We start from the raw sequence: 7,417 nt of genomic DNA on the forward strand, positions 1-7,417 counted from the left end.
TTTAGTCTACTATTTGTTTATTTTTACACACCATTTCATCAGACACAAAAGGTTTCATGTCAGGAACGGTTCAGGGAGAGTTCATGCATTCTTCCATTACAAACACAGGTTGAGAGAAAATGAGTCAGCTAATAGCCATTACTACGAACATGCGAATCATTATGGCAAAACAGGTGATACTGATTTCTTCCCAATCTCTCTGACTTACTTTTTTGGTATAGTATTTGAGAAGCCTGAGGGTTGGAAGCTGAACACAAGCCCTCGCTCTATCCCTGGTCTGAGGCCCGGGTTTCAATGGTGAGAAATTCAATTTAAGAGGAGGGGAAAAAAAATCCTCCGAGAACTGCCCCTCCACCACCTCACCCTGTCCCCTCCATCCACATCTCCAGGGGCGATCTTGAGGAGCCAAACCAAAACCAGATGGACTTGTTGGGCCTAAAGATAACAAATATTGCCTGAATTCCTGTCAGTTAGAGACCACTGGAGCAAAGACGCTGTGCGTGGAAAAAAAAGCTCTCTGACACGTCGAAATCTTGTTGTATAAAATTTTGATTAATATTGACAAGTGTTACAATACGTCCCTGTGAACAAGGAAGTAAAAGACAGACATTGCTGCTAAAGTTGGTATGTTTGGTCGGGACAGGAGCTGAAGGATAGGGGTGCTCGAGGGCGCCGTGGTGTGTAAAAAAGGGGGTCACGTTCAGGATCCAGGTGCCATTTAGGGTGTGGGAAGGTAGTCTGTCACCTGTGACCCGAATCTCTGGGTGGCATGTTAGCCGATACATCTACGGCCCACACACAGGACACAGAGAGAATAAAAGGGGAAGGGTGACCCCAGAACTCCTCGCAGCCTCCCTGCAGATCGACAAAGACAGTGTCCTTTGTAACAAGAGTTTCCTCCTCATAATTAAAAAATATTGGGCTCTGCTCAGAAGGGAGGAGACAAGGTCCAGGGTTATAGGAGGCTGTGTGAAGGGTAAGATTCGCTACATGCTCAACTCTGTGTTCCATGTATAAACCCTAGAGCCCTGACGTTTGTCTAAATAAGAGTCTCTCTCTCTCCCTCTCTCCAAGGAGGTCCAAACAGAGGACCAGCCACTCCTCAGTCCTGGGGGCAGGTGGTTCTGATTTGCGAAGGGGGGAAGAAACCACCTTAATGTTCAGTTAATGGCAGAACACGTGTCGTCACGTCCAGTGGTGGGAACATGCTGGCTGAGTGATCTGTTTTTAACACCGCTGAGGTTTGCCACCAGTAAGAACACAATGTCCACTTATCCCTTTATGGATTCACCCCCATGGCAGAGATCTTTAACCTCGATATCTTTTACAATGACTGAGTTTTTGAAGGATCCTCACTCCACTGTTTGATGTTGTTGTTCAATTTAAGTGCTGCAACGATGTCAAATGTCTTCTAATGAAAACAAATTGAATCCATAAGCAATAAACGACTATGCTGTGTGGGTTCACCACTACACCATTAGCTTTTCTGGTTCAGCTTGGACCTCAGGATGGCTAATGCTGTTAGCTAATATTAATAAACTAAAGGTTTACATGTCTCGTGTCTCTTTTGTTCTTGTGCTACTTTTACACCGCGTAATACCTGACACTGGCGCTGACATGTGCCACCATCAAGAAAATAGTACAGTCTTGCAGCAATGCACAATTTTAAAATAATGGGCAATGTGACAATGTGACAGGTGTCGCTCATATCAAATACCTACAAATAATTCTCCCCTGAGTTGGATATTTTTCTAAGTTGGAGGAAAGCTTAGCAAAGCAGTTTGCTCTGCATAAAAGCTGATAATACTGTATATTAATGTAATATTCAAAACTTGTTTCCACTGGCCCTAGCCAAAGTGAGATTAATGCAGGTTTAATCCTATATTCCTGGCATTGCCTTTACGATAGATTAAGTGCATTTAATGATGTTCTGTATTGTCAAATATGCTAAATGGTCATTACTGAGAGGCTTGATATAAAGAGGTGATTTATGTGATTGACCCATACATGCTTCAAATACTGTGCAGAACATTTTTTTCTTTTTTTTCAGTAACAGTACAACATGACTTTTGGAATGAAAATAGCCTTCATCCACCCACACGCAGATTGATTTACAGACGACGGGGAAACACAGCAGCTTGCTGTGTCCAGTGTTTACAATCGGTGGTTTCAACACTGATCAAATGGCCACGGCGAAGCCTTTAATGATCTTGGAGCTTCCCTGCTGTTAGGTTATATGCTTGGCTCCATATCATCTCCAGGTTGGGCCCTACTGCTGGTCAGGCGGTCCCACAATGGGGCTCATTCCTTCAGCTTTGTATTTACTCGTCCCTCTGGCTCACCCCGAGGCCTGCACGGGGTCTCTGTTCAGTCTGCCAGCCCTGCTGAGAGGCCTCAGTGGCCAAGAGAGCCATAATCCATCAGGCCTCCATGTGTGAATGTGCTTTGCTCTTTTATGCTTTAGCTCTTGCTGAGGAGTCATTGCTGAGGGAACTAAATGGAGCCAAGCTTCTTGTTCAAACAGACTCAGAGAGCGTGTTTTCTGTGACTGAGGTTGGTGTGTTAACACAGGCTTGTGTGCAGACGTGGGTGTACATGCGGCTTGTGCGCATGTTTTATTACATCAGGCCTTTTCAGACAAATGAATTCCTTCTTGACCCCTTACCCATGCAGACATCTACTCTGCGCACCCAAAACATACCTCTGTCAAATTTTATTGGATCCCCCTTTAACAACTCACACTTACACCCCCCACCCCACACACGCTTGCTTAACTTTCATTTGTTACGGAATAGCATATTCTCGCCATGCGTAGCTTCATACATTTCCATATTAAACATGTCTCGGTTACGTTCTCTTGTCCCACCCACAGCGTCTGTCCTCCCTCCTGGTGTACAGTGATCGATGAGTCGAGTGCTCGTCTCTCTCCGCAGCAGGGACGCACTGGGGGGAAAGACCCTTAGCCTGCTCTCTGTCTGACTCCCAAAAACCTGCTCCAACAGCCAACAAAAACACAGGACAGGGCACCCAAAAGGCAGCCTGCGCTACCACTGCTATTGTAGTGTGAAAAGGTTCTCACGATGGAGTTCAAGACAAGCAACGGAGGGTTCAACAGATGACACGACCCTGAAAGTGAGAGACAAGGGTCAGAGTAAGGTGAAGCGGAAGATGTTACAAAGGAATAAGCTGTGGCAGTATGATTGTTGGGATGTAAAGTATAGCATCGGTACACCTTTATATTTTCAGGAACAAGATCATTACAGCCTGATGATTTTATTTGTATCATTGTCTGGCAACAAGTAAGACAAGCCAGGAGGGACATGACCATATTTAAGCTGAATATTTATGCCTGATTTGCTTTCGGTATTCTTGGTTTGGCCTCTTTTTTTTTTCTGTCTTCGTTTCAGTCCAGTCTGCTTTTAGACGGGGGAAACAGGAAAAGAGTCACAGCGCTGCGGTGCATTCTCCAGGCCATATTCGCTTGACCACACAAAGAGCCCATTTTGAGGGAGACATTTTATGTGTTGTGTGGCAGGCAGAGCAAGCAAAAAAGATTTACTGTGTCTATTCCGCAGCGTTTTGGATGATGCACATGCTCTTACTGGTAGGGGCCGGGGGTTTATTGCAGCTTGGAAACAATTATCAGGTAGATGTTTCTGTCAAGGGTAAATTCTCCTTTCACTTTGACGTTCAAAACCGACACATTAGCCTGTTAACAAATATTTATCGGTCAATAAAAAATGACATTTTTACACTGTCATTCCTGTGTCATTGTAGTTGGTATAATAGCAGCAGATTTTAAGAATTAAGAATAGGCTAAAGTAAAGAACTGTCAGCTGAGAGGTTTTAAATGCAACATAAAAATTTGACAACTTGTTTTTGATTTGATTCCAATAATTTTATCTTATATTTTATGGGTTAGTATAAATGTATAATGTCAAATCTGTTTATAAAGAATATATTCAGAAATTTTGAGATTTAAATAATAATAATAAAAAAAACATTGCTACTTTCTCAGTCATGGTCGAGTTTTTGATTTGTTTCCAGATGGCAATTTATATTTATTTATGTCATCTGTAAATATCTGAAGAGTCTGAAGAGTCATAAATCATAAAGATAGAGTGCTATATTAAACATAATTGCAGCACTCTTACTGTAATCTTTAAATATACAAAGCATGTAGTTGTGTGTGTGTGTGGGCATGGAGGTTGGTGGGAGAGGAGGAAGTTGTACCACTGAGGTAGCACTTGGAGGGACAAACAATGGCCCACACATATCCTGTAGCTGTCAAGATCTTGAAGACCCTTCACAAACACCGTGGAGTCAGGTCCCACAATCCCCCCGTTTTTCCCCTAGTGTTCCAGGTTTTGTTTCAGTTGTCGCTTTTGTCAGCGGAAAAAAATTGTTTTTTAGTTGTTTTTGTTGTTGTGAGGCCTCCTGTCTTTGTAGTGAGACAAAATATAAGGTTAAAGATGGATTCATGACTCATTCGTGACTTTTTTGAAATGATTACAGGTGTTTTGTGAGAGTCCAGTGATATGTTATTGCAGCGGTAGCAGCATAAAAGGGAATATGATTTTCCAAACTTACTTGATCATGCCACATGCTGCCTCAGCAGACTCTCCCCTCCCTCTAGTCCAGTAAAAGTTAGAGGCCAACACAACCTGCACAAGTCAAATCGGCACACATCAACATGGGGAAAACACACCACTGATTGCCTCAGAGCGGGAACTTTCCAGAAACTCAGCAGAAAAATGAGTGCAGACTGGCCCTATGTTGTGGCTAAATGCACACACACCTGTATTCCCCACTCTTTCCCCCTCCCCAACTCTCCCTCTCTCTACAGGCTGTTGCTCTGTATTCCTGTCAGAATGTCTGTCCCCAAAAGAGAGAGCTCTAACACCTCATATGCAACACTTCCAAAACAAAACTAATATACCCTTTACTCTCGTCATTCCACAATGACTGCCTTCTTGCAGTGAAGTCTGACAAGGGAGTGTTTTCAGAAAACCCTTCCATAGCTGCATGCACTTCTTGGCCAGCGCTTTGATAGACTGCTGACAGATTGACCTAAGCAGAACTTTCTTTACTGCCCAAAATTGGTGCAGTGCTTTCTTTTAACGTTCACTAGAACTTGCTGTCACTGAGTTCAACAATGTAAAGGGGACCACCCATGCAAAAATAGATGTCATAATGGAGCTTGCTGTGGTTGCTTTGGTGGTAGGCTGTAGTTCTGTGCAAACACACCGCATAACTGCTGACACAGAGAGGAGCAAAGTGCAGGCTTTAACCAACAGAGGGCGACTAAAGCCTTGGAAAGAATCCCAGAACATTATTGAGCCAGTACGACCTCCCCTCCTGATTTCTTAGAGTGTCAAAAATAACATCTCCCGTTACATTCATGGCTGTAGAGGAAATTTAAGAAGGGCTGGTATGAAAACCTCCTGCCAACTACAGCTGAGACAAAATGTTTTAGTGTAATCTACAAAAAAGAAGTTGCTCACGTTCAGACTATGTGCAGCTGAGCGATGCAAAAGCTTTATAAATTTACAAGATACGATTTATATGATTGTCATAAGGGTTTCATGGTTTTCAACCACCGAAAAGCTCGAAAATACAAAAATCCAGAGAGGTCACACAATGCAACGGCATCTATATATTTTCAGTGTCAAGGACTAAAGCCACATTTAATCATACCTTTACTCTCCTGCCTTGTCCCACAGCACAGAAAATCCTCACCACTAAGCCACTGTTAGCGCCACTCCCCCTCCCACTCCAGCACCTCTCCCCGGTGTTCCCATGGTGAGGGCCCTCACTGGCCAATCCAAGGCAGCCGCCAGGACCTTGGTGGTCTGGAGTGTCTCCGAGGTGGCACGGCGGCAGGGCTGCAGAGAGTAAACAGGACACAGGGGGATGGAGCGATGGAGGAAGGAGGATAGAGGGATATAGGGATGAGATTGTGGAGTCAGCAGCCTCTCGGCCCTGCCTGGGGAAGAGGAAAGCCTGCAAAGCCTGCAGATTCAGAGCTCACACAAACACTGGACCGCCCTGAGACTCAGCTTAGGGGATAAAGCTTTGGCCAGACAGAGGGGGTAGTCAAATAACTGCTGAATTAATTTTCCTGGTGCACGAACCCTCTCGAAAGATTTGATTATTTTAATAGTGACGACGAGTTTCTGGTCTGATATTCCAGACACAGAATTGATTTATTTTTACTATTTGCTCACTTCACATACCAATCTTTCTGTTCGGACAGTGCAGTGGAATGAATGAAAAGGTCAAGCATGAGACTACTGTACTTAAAGTTCATTTATAATAACTTAGTTTGTTGATAACAAAGCATGAAAGTATTTTTTTCAGCGTGGAGTTGTTGCTTTTATTCAAGCAAATTGTCTGAAAGATGCTATAGTGTACAGTGCAAAAAAGGATGCCTGATTAAATAATCATATAACAGTGGTTGGAAAAGACATCAAATGTCAAAAGAAGGTTAAAGTTAATTCATATAGAAGTGTGGAAATGACTGGTGCCCAAGTCATAAGGGACCGTGAAACGAGTAGCCAATATCCACATGTTATACACACCGTCTGTTTCCAATAATACTACCCTTGCTCGTGATGACAGGTTGAAAAGTGATTTACCTGAACAGGCTTTTATTACAAATCTTTCTTGCACCATTCCCTGTGCTACTCACAAAATCAGACTTGCTTCGGCGTGGGGCTGAACCCCACTGCTAAATAGCATAGATGCTTCCAATGGATTTTTGACTCTCGTGTTGAATGAGGTGAAATCTCACAAAGGCACAAGTACTGTTACAAACACTGTCTTTGTTTTTATTATTTAGAGGAACAAAAGTTATAAGTTACTCTTATATAAGTTATTAAGAGTCACTTAACAAACACAGTGCAAAGCTGATATAACAAATGAAAACCAGTAAAAGTAAAAGGAGACTAAAGTTGGCATCATAGTTGACCCTGACAGTGGACTGTCTTTTCTCAATCGCATTGTCCTTTTTTTCCACTAGTGGCTTTTTCATTATTTTCTTTGAGAATCATCATCCAAAGCAGTGTACTTAGTCCATGTTTTCATAGATTCTGAACCAGTCATCTGGGTTTTGTCTCTCTATTTAATGTGCCAAGTGGAAGGCAGAAATGGAGCCTGCTCAACCAGGAAATATAGGTATCTAATAGATCTACTCCCCACTTGTATTTTGACAGCAATGGCAGGTCTGGTGAACTAATGGCATACTTCTCTCTCTGCCAGGGGGAGAAATACACCGCCACAGGGGAAGCCACAGTCCTAACAGGCAGCTGGAAAAAGAAAGACAGACATAAACTACTGCACTGGCTGCCCTGAGGAGAAGAGATGGAAGAAGAAGGAGAAGAAGGAGAAGGAGAAGGAGAAGACAAAGAAGAAGACT

General features: G+C 43.2%; 1 long non-coding RNA gene across 1 annotated transcript; it reads right to left on the reverse strand.

Moving 5' to 3' along the window:
* LOC122765912 lies at positions 1 to 5,925 on the reverse strand. Its single transcript, XR_006360021.1, has 3 exons — positions 5,698 to 5,925; positions 4,591 to 4,664; positions 1 to 3,126 (listed from the first exon to the last, which is right to left on the reverse strand). It is a non-coding gene; the product is annotated as an uncharacterized LOC122765912 (long non-coding RNA).
* Between the last annotated feature and the right edge of the window lie 1,492 nt (positions 5,926 to 7,417).

The sequence above is a fragment of the Solea senegalensis genome, linkage group LG1 (assembly GCF_019176455.1).
Source record: "Solea senegalensis isolate Sse05_10M linkage group LG1, IFAPA_SoseM_1, whole genome shotgun sequence".
Lineage (NCBI taxonomy): Eukaryota > Metazoa > Chordata > Actinopteri > Pleuronectiformes > Soleidae > Solea > Solea senegalensis.